This window comes from Sebastes umbrosus, chromosome 19 (assembly GCF_015220745.1).
Source record: "Sebastes umbrosus isolate fSebUmb1 chromosome 19, fSebUmb1.pri, whole genome shotgun sequence".
In the NCBI taxonomy this organism is placed as follows: domain Eukaryota; kingdom Metazoa; phylum Chordata; class Actinopteri; order Perciformes; family Sebastidae; genus Sebastes; species Sebastes umbrosus.
In genome coordinates, this window is record NC_051287.1 from 23884322 (window position 1) to 23897475 (window position 13154).

The window sequence follows — 13154 nt, forward strand, 5'->3', positions numbered from 1 at the left end:
TCTATACCACTTCCACATCAAATTTCTTCCATTTTCTAAACAGCTTATCCTGTGTATCATTGTGGGGGACTGGACCTATCCCAGCATGTACTGGGCAAAAAGTCACTCTATCACAGAGCTAACACACAGACAGACTCTGCCCTCCACTCCTGTGTGAAATGAGCAACCTCAGTGTGAAATGCAAGATTTCTTCCAAAAAAGAAATGTTCGCTGGATCTCAGTTACTGACTCCCCATTGTTAAAATGCATGCCAGGGTAGCACTCATGTGACTGCAGCTGAGACCCATCGGTGACTGAAGTTGTGAGTAGAGCTGGGCGATATGCTGATATACATCATCAAATGATATGAAAATATCTAACTTTTATATTTTTTCTATATTTTTTCTATCGAAAAACCATGGGCCGAGCTTTGTAACGGAAATATTCACATCATCAACGCTTTACGTTCCTTGCATGTAGGAGCCGGAGCGGAGCCTTCTGACCAATCTCACTCCTCATGCCTAAACCTAACCAAGCCAACCAACTAAAGGCAATGAATACTGGCCAATCAGAGGCAGAGTAGGGCGGGTCATGCAGAAGGCAAGCAGGGTGGAGCTGTAGCGAACAGTGATTTTACAAAAATAGCAAAAATAGGCTTTACCATGTGGTTATTTCATATAGACTATTTATTTTATGAATTACCATATTGGTATTCATATTATGAATACAAACATGCTATAGTATGGGTGTGACGATTCACTCAACTCACAATACGATACGATACACGATATTGGGTTCACAATCTCGATACGATATGATTATTATAACAATAATTTTAACAAAACTTGAATGACGAAAATATATGACTGAAGAAGTAGCCTTTTATTCAAAAGACACCAAATGCAAAACAATGCTGTTGGTCTTTTCCTTCCTCCTGTCCTCTGTCCTCTATCAGTCAGTAACAGTCTTGTGTAGCCGAGGGTTACACCTCGTCAATAACAGCGCATCACCGCTTCACGTCTTCCGTTCCTTCACAATAAACTCCCCGGACACATACACTGAAAAACAACTTACTAGAGGGAACTAAAGTCATTCACAACTCAACTAAATAACTTACACGTGTTTATAGTTAGCTGTTAGCCGCCGAGCTAACGCGCTCTCCTTGTGTAAACATAGCGGTGGAGGATGAGAGACAGCGAACAGAACAGATTGAAACGTCGCTTTCCTCCTTGTTTAACCGTTTCATCGTGTTGATGCTTGTTGAACAGGTGTTATGAGGTATCTTGGCTTTACACTTGCAAAGTTTTATTGCACTTACATAGTTGTCATCTTGTCTCCACCGCGGCTGACTGCGCTGTGTGTGTTAATGTGCGCAGAGCTCCGACCGAGAGCAGCAAGGCCTATTGAAGGAGGCAGGGTCACGGGCGGACATGGCTCTCGGGGTATAACACATGAGCAGTGTAACTGAAGCTGCGGCCGTGCGTTGCGATTGGCTCAATTTCGGCGAGGGCAGACCAGATTTTACTGCGCAAATGTTGTACCCCCAAGATATGACGCGTACTCAGCCTCCTTCTATAGGCCTCGCAGAGCAGCAGGAAGAGACTGCAGCTTTAGCCCCGGAGCCCGTATGTATGTATGTACCTATTATGCCCTGATATCGCGATTCAGTTTTTCTTCTTGACGATGAATATCGTCACGTTTTTATATCGCAATATTTCGTGGCAAGATATTTCGTCAAACCCCTATGCTATATTGTGATATATACTGTAACATTATCGAGATATGAAATTACCTATATCGGGATGGAAGACTTGGTCGTATCACCCAGTCCTAGTTGTGAGAGTTGGGGGGTTACACTGCTTTTGATAGTGTTAACATAGCTCTCAACAGAGTTACAAAAACCTAGATCTGTATTCCCCCTGTACTTCTTAACTAACTGAGAAAAAGGCTGTTCTGAGTCTCTGTAGCTTTGCGTGTTGTCTTTAAGTGTCCAACACGGCTGCATTTACATAATGTTTTCATACATGTTTAATCATTTTAAAAGGATAGCGTGGATTTGTTCTTCAATTAAAAAGGCTCTGAGTGTCAGGTTTTGGAAGTCAGAATATAAATGCACCACAGCTCAGAATATGAACGCACCCAGGTATGAGGCACGTGCTTTTGTATTTTCCCCTCCATAGAGAAAATTGTATTTATTAAATGTTGATACATTCATATTTTCCATCTTTGCAGATGCAAATGTGCATATGATTTACCAAATCAAAATGCACTCGGGGAAACAGGAAGAGCTTTTTTTTTTCTTCTTCCTGATGATATAATTTAATTAATTCAGTCTTCAGTTCTTCACGTCTATACTCTATCTTTGAGGATTTCAACAGCATTACAATCTATAGATTTAATGGGAACTAATCAGTCCTCCTGCCCTTTACCGAGAAGGAGATGGACATTATAAATGTCACAAAGATAAAACACTTTAATTATCTAAGACTTAAATGAATTGCTTTATCCGTTGCCAAAGAATTGTTAAAGTCTTCTGTTGGGGTGTAGCATCAAATTTGGATAGTAGGTTAATCTGCCAGTGTCACATTAGACCAAAATCTCAGTCATTAAAAATGGATGTGCTTCCTCATCTACATTTCCTGTGCTCCACACTCACACTGGCACATTGGCACCGAAGACGCCTTTGTGCTCTGGCCCCTTGCAGAGGTGACCTGCTTTGCCTAGGATGCTTGTGCTGCGTGGCACACTTTTAGAGAGGAAATAAATGGAACTCCTTTTCTAAGTAAGCAAGAGAACAAACTTTGTAAGTAACACGCATTTGTAAATGTTAAATATTTGGTACTACTGTCATGCTAAAAGAAGATTAGATATATTTTGACATCAGCCTTCGACTTTATAGTGACAAATTGTAAAACGACTAAGAAAAAGCAGTACTGGGGTTTTGAAATACTTTAAAGGTCCCATATTGTAAAAAGTGACATTTTCATGGTTTTTATATTAAAAATCAGGTTTAAGTTCTATATAAATACTGTGAAAGTATCGAAACGCTTAATCCACAGAGAAATACACATAGCCTATATTGAGAAACTGAGCTTTTGAAACAAGCCGTCAGGATTTCTGTCAATTTGTGATGTCACAAATCTACAATATTTAGACCATTTCAAAGTTTTAAATGTAAACATTCTAAATGGGTCACAGTTTATTTCCGGTTGCAGTGTATGTGAATGACATCAGCTGACAGGAAGTAAACATGGACCCAAGTTGTTGCCTAGCAACGCAAATCTGTTGCAATTCCATTGAAATGCACTAAAACGGAGCGTTTCAGACAGAGGGTAAATACAGCTATATCCAAGCAGACAGTATGAGGAAAATAAAGTTTTTTTTAAACATTAAAGCATGTAAATATGTTCTAGTAGAAATCCAAAATACAAGTATGAACCTGAAAATGAGCATAATATGTCCCCTTTAAGATACTATTTCCTGCAGTCTGCATGTTAGCATTAACTGTGTTTTTTGCTAACAGCTAGTTAGCGCTGCAGGTTATACTGAGGTCAACTTCATGCATGTAAACAGCAAGCCTCTGGACACAGTTACAGTAGGACAGTTATTTTTATCAGCCACCCATTTACATTAGCCAACCAGCTCTATCTACACTGCTTAATGAGCAAAAATGGTTGCATTTATAAAGTGCTTTTATCCCTAGTGCTTTACAATTTAACCCATTCACACACACACACACACAACCTGGCCTGACCATCAGGAGCAATTTGGGGTAGCCCAAGGACACTCTGACATATGGACAGAAGGAGCTGGGTATCACCAAAACTACTTCTAATACAGCCATTAGTGGCAGGATGTGGGTATTTTGCATGTCCCATCAAAACAAGCACAACCAGCCCTGAGGCCTGTACTACGAGGAGAGTTCAACATACATAGGGTATCTTCTCGTTATCTGGCTTCACAAACCCTAACAACCGCTATACGGTCCTTCAACGGGTTGTCATCAACTCGGTAAATCAACCCAGGGTTTCTCAATCCGGCTATGAGCGCGTTCACATAAAAAGGGATGGTGTTTGCAGCCAATATGACCAATCACAGACATGGACAAGTCCACTGTCAGCAGAGCGGCATATTTTACAAACCAAGAGCAAACTAAAATATTAGACAAATACACGATAAAACAGAAGCTGCTAAATGCAGGAAGGACAGCAGGCAAAAGAAAAAAAATTGTCAATTTGTGAATGTGTAAATTAAGAGGCTTATTAATTTAATGGATAGGCCTACTCAAGTCAGATATAGTCGTCTAGATGGGACAGTAATATTATAAAAAGTTTTCAGAATAGAATGGATGAATAGATTACGCTTCATTATGCCCTTTGATAATGTTCTGGCGTGTATAATGTATGCTCTGGAGCAGGTTAGGTGTTCAGAATAATTTACCACGGCGATCTACACCGGTAAGAAGTGAACCGCCATCGTAGCACTGAAAACCCTGAAAAGTTAAACTTGAAGTTATCTCCTTGGAGATGAGTGTGCTGACGCTTTCCAGGTTTCGGTTGGTACCATTGGATCCGCTTTATATATCTAAAAGGAGACTTAATGCGGCACAGGTTGGACAAATGACTTCTGGATGCTTCTGGATGGAATCACTCTTTTTCTTCACACCCCATCACAACATTTGCACATGTACAAACCGTATTTAGTACATGGGAAGATATGCAAGTCAGATATAGGCTGGTGGAAAGGCAAAACAAAACAAATCAGACAAGCGAATGTGCATGCTGCTGACAGGGCCTTTCAGTTTTGGCAGGTGCTTACGCTATATTAACAGCACAAAGTGTGAGATTTTTATTGAACTAAATGGTATGCACGAGTAACAGCTGGGGCCGCTGCATCAAAATGTAATGAGTGCATAAATAAAGACAGAGAGGATGATGAGAAATGCAGAGGCCTGCTGGGATATTACACCCCTCCGGAGGTAGCATGACTGGATACTACCTAATAACTAGCCGTGGATGTGTGTTATGATTATGTAGGGAGAAAAGAGCTAAGTATCAGAGGTAATCAAATAGGTATCATTATGTGCTTAAATCATGTGATCAGCAATTATTTTTGTGAACGTACAATTGGTGCAACCCTCGCTAATGTTTATTCAGTCCATTTGATCCCTCATTATGCATCAACATTAATTATTATGAGTTATTCTCAGATGGATAGCTGTTTGTCATGTGTAGAGGGTGGCGTGATGGTGCAGCGCTGTCCTGGGCAACTGAAACGCAGCGCAGGAGATAAGAGAGTCACAACAAAGCTAGGGCTTTTATCTTATAAGTGGGCATATAGGCCACAGTATATTTATTTATTCATTTGTTTATAGGCCTACATATGAGCAAATTTGTGTTTTTGGGCTACTGTTGTAATTTATTAGATTTGATTATTGCACATTTTGTAGCTGTTTCAATAAAAAGGAAAATCCTTGAAGTCTGATCTTTGTCCACATCACTCATTAGACAATAAGAGCAAAGTCAAGTACAATATCAGTAAATAATGGCCGCAAGTTTGAGGAAAGTTTTAACAGCTTGTGTTGTTGTCGTGTTGTCGCCCCCGCTCTCCCACCTCCACTTTAATGCCCGGTGCTTACCAGGGTTCAAGCCCGAAGGTCTGACAACGTAAAGGATAGACCGGATATGAGAAGACGTATAGTCACCGTGACGTCACCTGTCGGTTTGCAGATTGCCCGATTTGAAGCCTCGAGTTTGGCATTTTTGGTCGTAGCCATCTTGGTTGTTTTTGCAACCAGAAGTTGACACGAGAGGGTGGAGCTAACCGAACGCTGAATACAAATATTTGTAGGCGACCAAAATGTTGAAATGAACTTCCATAAACTGAAAACACACTGTGAAAATGATGTGGTAGCGACCTGTCAATCACAAGGTAGCCCCGCCCTAAAGCATACCCTGCTTTATGGTCTATTTGACTCTATAATTTACTAAATGAACATCATGCTGTATTGAAGAAGACTTGAAACTAGTGATTGAGACCATAAACTCATGTTTACAATGTTAACTGAGGTAATAAATCAAGTGAGAAGTAGGCTCATTTTATCATCGACTTCTGTACAATCAGACTTCTTTTTGCAACCAGAGGAGTCGCCCCTGCTGGCTATTAGAAACAATGCAAGTTTAAAGGTCCCATATTGTGCTCATTTTCAGGTTCATACTTGTATTTTGGGTTTCTAATAGAACATGTTTACATGCTGTAATGTTCAAAAAACACTTTATTTTCCTCATACTGTCTGCCTGATTATACTTATATTTACTCTCTGTCTGAAACGCTCTGTTTTAGTGCATTTCAATGGAATTGCAACAGAATTGCATTGCTAGGCAACAGTTTGGGTCAGTGTTTACTTCCTGTCAGCTGATGTCATTCACATACTCTGCAACCGGAAATAAACTGGGACATATTTTAAGAATGTTTACGTTTAAAACCGTGTAATGATCTATATATTGTATATTTGTGACACCACAAATGGACAGAAATCCAAACAGCTTGTTTCAAACGCCCAATTTCTGAATACGGGCTGTGTGTATTTCTCTGTATATTGAGCGTTTTGATAGTTTAACAGTATTTATAAAGCACTTAAACCTGCTTTATAATATAAAAGACCTGAAAATCTCACCTTTTACAATATGGGACCTTTAAGACACTCCCACATTGGCTTCACTTCTCAGACTTGGAGGTTGCCCACTGGTTACAACCTGCCACAAGAGAGAAAAAAATTTTTTTAGTAGCTGTATAAAAAACAGATGTGTATTCATACATTTTTGTTCACCTCGGATCACCCATCAACTAGTGTTGATATACTGCAATGCATCCTGAGCTACCTAGATACTGCACTTACAGGTAGGTCACACTCTGTTTTCCAAAGGCTTTCCATTCTTTTACCCTTTGTCTCCACTCTGCCATGATACAATGCATTTGAAACATGAAAAAGACATTAATAGTCCCCCCGCAGAGTTTCCTCTCCACCATATATAAAGCCCAAAATACATGTGATAAAAGTGCCATGTTGCCTCTTGAACCTCTGGGAGAAGTTTTTATATGCCTCTGATGATACCTGATGAGGTTTATTTGGCAGCCTTCCTGTGGGGAAATCTTTGTGTGTTGGAAACCTGGCTGCGGCCTTCGGGGTGTCAAATTTGTAGCAATAACCATTAAGATTGACAGGGAGGACAGCAGGAAAGTATAGGCTGTGCTCCGTCTCGGTCTCACACTGACTGGAAGGCAGCACGTCATTTAAAGAAATTCTTCAGAGAAAATCAGGAGAACGTGAACAGGTGTGTCCCTACAGGAGAGAGCTGTTCCAATCTTTGGCAAGGTGTGGAATCCATCACCTTCTGTGTGAAATACTGCAGTTTGTTAAGTTAATCACAGAAGCAGTCGCCAACAATTCTAATTAAATGTGTATAAAAAGAAAATCTAAATGAGAATCTAAGACATAAAATAGAAGTGAAGGGGAAAAAATGGATTCACCTATTATATATATATAATATTTTTGGAAGAGAACGGAGCTGACGGTAAGAGCTATCGACGGACTTGGTGAAGTTAGCAGAAGTATACACGAGAGACTACATCTGGTTTTCAAAATAAGGTTTTAAAAAAGGGGAACTGTATATTCAAAACACATATATGGAAATAAGATTGATTGGATTATATTCACCAGAAGTGTAAAACATTACATGTCCCTTATGAATTAAAAAGAAAATACCACTAAATTGTGAGGGAAATGTCTTTATTCTTTGATTTTTGGGTTGCTGGAAAAAAAATTTTTTTTTTTTTATTTAATATTTTTACTGTATCAATTTAGATATTTTCCAAAGTAAAAGTCCCTAAAAGTGTATGATTTAACTTTTTCCCATGATCTAGTGTTAAAAAAGTTAAAGGTCCCATATTGTAAAAGGTGAGATTTTCATGTCTTTTATATTATAAAGCAGGTTTAAGTGATATATAAATACTGTGAAAGTATCAAATTGCTCAATCCACACAGAGAAATCCACACAGCCCGTATTCAGACACTGTACGTTTGAAACAAGCCGTTAGGGATTTCTGTACATTTGTGATGTCACAAATCTACAATATTTAGACAACAATTTCACAGTTTTAAACGTAAACATTCTAAATGTTTCCCAGTTTATTTCCTCTTGCAGTGTATGTGAATGACATCAGCTGACAGGAAGTAAACATGACCCAAGCTGTTCCCTAGTAACGCAATTCCGTTGCCATTCCGTTGAAAAGAGCTAAAACGGAGCGTTTCAGACAGAGGGTAAATACAGGTATATTCAGGCAGACAGTATATGAGAAAAATAAAGGTTTACAGCATGTAAACATGTTCTAGTAGAAACACAAAATACAAGTATGAACCTAATGAGCATAATATGGGACTTTTTACCAGAATCGCAACACTTAAAAATCGCAATACATATCGAATCGGCAACCAGGTAATATCGAATCAGGAGACAGGTGTATCGTCCCAGCCCTATAAAACCATGCAAGTTACAATATAGGGATGAAATATAGCATGAATAAATATGAAATAAAGTATTATAAATTTGTGGTAGAGAGTAATTGGAAATGAATAAGCTGAATATGGGCTGAAGGAACTCCACAGTGTTTGTTTTGGGAGGCACGGCTCAATGAGCCCACTTTATGATCCCCGGGGATAAAAACTTTAGTATCTCTAGAGAAAACTATAAAATCAGTGAGTTTGGCTCCTCTGGCTCTTCTGGCACCTTCAACAGCTCCGGTTAATTTTAGCATTCTGCTGTGGACTCCAGCAGTAACAGTCACAGTCGTTAACAGAATATGGCCATGCTGTGGACCCGCTGCAAAACACACAAATGCCGCCCTCCACCACACACAGCTTTAAGGACACATAACAGCGCACACACCCTACATCCCCTCATCGGCGACTATAGCCTTTGTGGCCCACGTAGTTAGTGTGGTGATATACCTCCTCAGCTCAGCAGCATTGACGGCATTTAGAGCACTCTGGGATTTATTTCAACAAATAAACACCAGGGCCAAGCACCTACGGTAAATATTTTTAATAATATGCCTGCAAGAAATGGTTTGGCAGAACGAGCGTGACAGCAGCCTTTAATATCAAGTCCAAATCTATATGCCATATTACATAAAAAAGATATGAATTGGGATGTGCAACAATTTTTAAAAGCAACAATATAAAGAGAGCATGCAGGCATTACACATTTTCTTTCTTGCACAATGTCATTGTAAATCTTTACATGAACACTAACAAAATGATTGCATCTGATGACCCAGTTGTCTGATTTTTTTAAGTGGTGTGTTACAAAGCATTGTGTGAGATCGTTTATCGATAAACAAATAAAAGCGATCATTGGATTCAAGATATTCTGTTGTCCTTGTCTTTCTTTTGTTTTTTGGAAAAAGCAGTGGATGGAAGAATATTACTTTAAATGTTCTGTATAAATACATGCAGTGTTAATGCCACTGTAAACGAGATTATTGCACAGCTGAATTAGTGAACTAAATTATTGCACTGTTAAGTCAGTATTGCACGGTTGAAGATATAATAAATGATTGGGTTATAGCTCCTGATAGGGGTAAAAAATCATAAATATATGTTGTGTGTGTGTGTATATATATATATATATATAAACAATCCAATGAACATGTCTACCGTTTTCTAGACTAGACAAGGGTATATTTGATCCTAAATACAATATACGTACTTTATGTTGTTGACGTCTGTATGACAATAAAGTAGAATAAATTACATGTCTATCAGTTGGAGCAGTTTTCAAGTAAATGTTTGTCGCATGGAACTTACATTGGAGCGTGCTCCATGACGAACACTAAACGGCGTTGCACGTCGTCAGTAAGAGCAGCTGGTTAAGTCGGCATCGATGCAGGCTCGCTGTTGGAGGGTTTCAAAACCCACTTCCACTCCCCGTTAATTGGTTTGGAATGGCCTTTAATATGGCGGACCCTACGCGCGAACGGAGTGGAAGTGGGTAGGGAAAGGGTGGAGGGGGTGGTTTGGAATTGGGCCTATGAGAAAATGACCCTACTTCTCACTTGATTTATTAGGCCACGTAGGTGGTCACCTAGGGCGCCGGCTACCTTGGGATTGACAGGTCGCTACCATGGCGTTGTCTGTTTTTTCCGTCTTTGAACTTTAACCTTTTCACAGTGTGTTTTCAGTCCATGAAAGTTAATTGTAACATTTTAGTTGCCTAAAAACGTCTTATTCAGCATTCAGTTGTACTTAGCTCCACCCTCTCGTTTCTGGTTGCAAAAAAACAAGATGGTGACAGCCAAAATGCCAAACTCGAGGCTTCAAATCGGCAGTCCGCAAACCAATGGGTGACATTGCGGTGATTACGTCTACTTCTATATATACAGTCTATGAGAAGAAGACTACATGTATCCCACACATACCAAATGACTGTTGTGAGAATGACCTTAGAGGCAGTATACAGCATCACATGTACCACTACTGAAACTGCATGTTTACCAGACACTGCAGCCTAAGTGCATCTTGTTCTTCAGGGTAAACAACATCTCAACCTATAAAGGCCTTGCATGAAACAAGCTGTTGGTAACCATTGGTAACCAAACCCACTTTCTTCGCAGGGGTAAAGCGGAACATTCAATAAGCATATTATTGAGACACATTTATTTTAGAATTCATCCATATTTACTATACATGAATACATAGCAACCACTGTTATTCACATAGCAACTGATCTTCCTTCCTCCCTCTGAAGAAAAGAAGCAGACATTCCAGGTGCTCTGTGAAAAGCCTCTATAACCAATTAAGGTCTGCCAAGAAGTTCATTTTTCTAGATGTGCGTCACGTATTTTGTCATAGTTTGACGTAGGATTTGTGTAATGTACTCGTGTTTATACTTTGTGTGGTGGAAAGATTATGGTCATGAATTCTATAAAGATGTACTTCCTGCATGCTGCAATCTTTTTTGAGATGTCTGCTATTTCCTTTCAGGTCAGGGTTGAGAGGCTTTTTGTCTCACGGATTGTGCAGAGCGCAGCGAGTGACTGTGACACATAGCAAAAAGGTGAAGTGGAAGTCACTCTGATTGAGAAGAACTCACCTTGATTCTTGATTTCAACTTCCCAAAGGGAGTTTCCTCTGCTAACCAGCACTGTGGAAGAATTTAAAGGACTATTTCTTTGGTGCAGAAGGGTGGAGGAGGTCGGCTAGGCCCCCAGGCACAAAGAAGTTGACAAGTGTTTCATTGATGTTTCAAAGAAGCTGGAGAGGATGGCAGAGAGACAGAGTAGAGTTTGTCTCTAACTGACTACCTACAACAGCTTCAATTCACCAGCGGGGCGTAACACCACGGGCTCTGTACATGAGACCTGCACTTTCCTCCTCACAACTAGGCCATGAGGTGGAAACAGTAGAGACTGTAGGTTAATAAGTTGAGCCTTTACAATTTAAAAGCTTTAACTGTTAAACCTGCAGTAGGCAGAATATTTTTGTCATCATTGGGCAAAAAATCCATGATAACCTTTCAGCATATTGTAATTCAAGTGTTCTGAGAGAAAACTAGACTTCTTCTCCTCCTCATGGCTCTGTTTTCAGGCTTTAAAACATCTAGCCTGTGACGGGAGACTTTGACCAATCACAGGTCATTTCAGAGAGAGGACGTTCCTATTGGCTGTTCATTCAATGGAGGCAGCTGTCAATCACTCGCAAACTCAAACGGTCAAACTAGGCTGTGGCTGATCAAAGATGAATTAAATAGGGATGAACCGATATCACTTTTTTCAGACCGAGTACAAGTACAAGTACTTACATTTGGGAACTCGCTGATACCAAGTACCGATACGAGTACCGATACGAGTACTTCTCTGTGCCAGAACACCCTCGTTAACAGCCAGCTGGAGGGTGTGAGCGACACACGGCAGGCTGGGGAGCACCGCATATGAGGCGGTGCTCCGCTACCGGCTCTAGGTCAGTTTGGAAAGGCTCGGGGCGAAGGTGCTTCCCGGGGCCGTGGCCAAAATGTCCCCCCAGGGCAGGGCTCGGCCCACGCAAAAGGCGCCAGGGGTCTGTGGCGATGTCTGCAACCCATCCGACCCGTCTTGAAACACGAAACAAGGAGTCTAACGCACGCGCGAGTCAGAGGATGAAAGCAAAACCCCGTGGTGCAATGCTAGGGAGGGCTGGCGCACGGCTGAGGTGGAATCCCGGCCCCGCGGGGTTGGGCGCACCACCAGCCCGTCTCGCCCGCACTGGTGGGCGGTGCTTGGTATTTCCTCAACTGATCTGAACATGGCGGCCGGGTCACAAACTTTCTCATTTTACAGCTAAACAGTACACTACAATATTTTTGGAAACATTTGAGTCGAGAAATAGGCGTTACAGTAACAGAATATAGATTCATATTCAATCAGCGCTGCCTAGTTTGACCGTTTGATCAGAGTGATTGACAGCTGCTCAGAGACGGCAAGGCTCCAGCTCAGCTCTGATTGGTTGTTTTCCTCCGGTCTGTGAAATCTTGCATATGCCATTAGGAGCAGCGGAGGACACAGAAGCACATGATTTTTATTCAGATTACTTGTCTCATGTACTACTGTCAGGACATAGTGACCGTTTTACAAAAATAACTTTTTTTATATCTCATTTGCTCCAACTTACCAACTGCAACTTTAATGATTGTTGCTTAATTTCTTTTTCAAACCGACACAGTAGCAGGGCTCACGGTGGCAAATTGAAAGAACATTTGTTTTGTTTTGTTTTTTTTAAATCACAATTTAGGTGGATTCATGCCTGTGACGACATGATGCAATTAGCTCCTGGCAACGCGATGCAGACATTTGTCACAATATTTCCAGGCGAGGAAGAAGAGAGCGGAAGGGGAAATGGCAGGAACAAACTGCAGGTGGTGTACCAGTGAGATGCATGAGAGAACTACTGACAGAAGTAGTCAGAGGTAGACTTGAAATGAGCTCACAGTAAAACGGCTTTCACTTTTCTGCTCTACTGTCTATACAGGGTACCTGTAGACATTGTTTATACCACTTAGAATGAAATTTAAATCCAACGTCACGGCCATACTGGCAAAAGTATGAGGAATATAATAGAAAAATCTGTATGGATTTTAAGCCCT

The 13154-nt window shown here is 40.6% G+C and overlaps 1 protein-coding gene and 1 long non-coding RNA gene across 3 annotated transcripts in view; both read right to left on the minus strand.

Annotated features, from left to right (window-relative positions):
* The window catches only part of LOC119478324, a 107471-nt gene extending 94521 nt beyond the window's left edge, over positions 1–12950 (minus strand). For both annotated transcript variants that reach the window (XR_005204425.1, XR_005204424.1), the window contains exons 1-2: positions 12683–12950; positions 11130–11290 (exon numbers count right to left, since the gene is read on the minus strand). This is a non-coding gene — a long non-coding RNA (uncharacterized LOC119478324). The remainder of the gene's footprint in view (positions 1–11129; positions 11291–12682) is intronic.
* The window catches only part of LOC119478316 (astrotactin-2-like), a 624157-nt gene that overhangs the window by 521505 nt on the left and 89498 nt on the right, over positions 1–13154 (minus strand). The gene's annotated exons all lie outside the window — the stretch shown is intronic.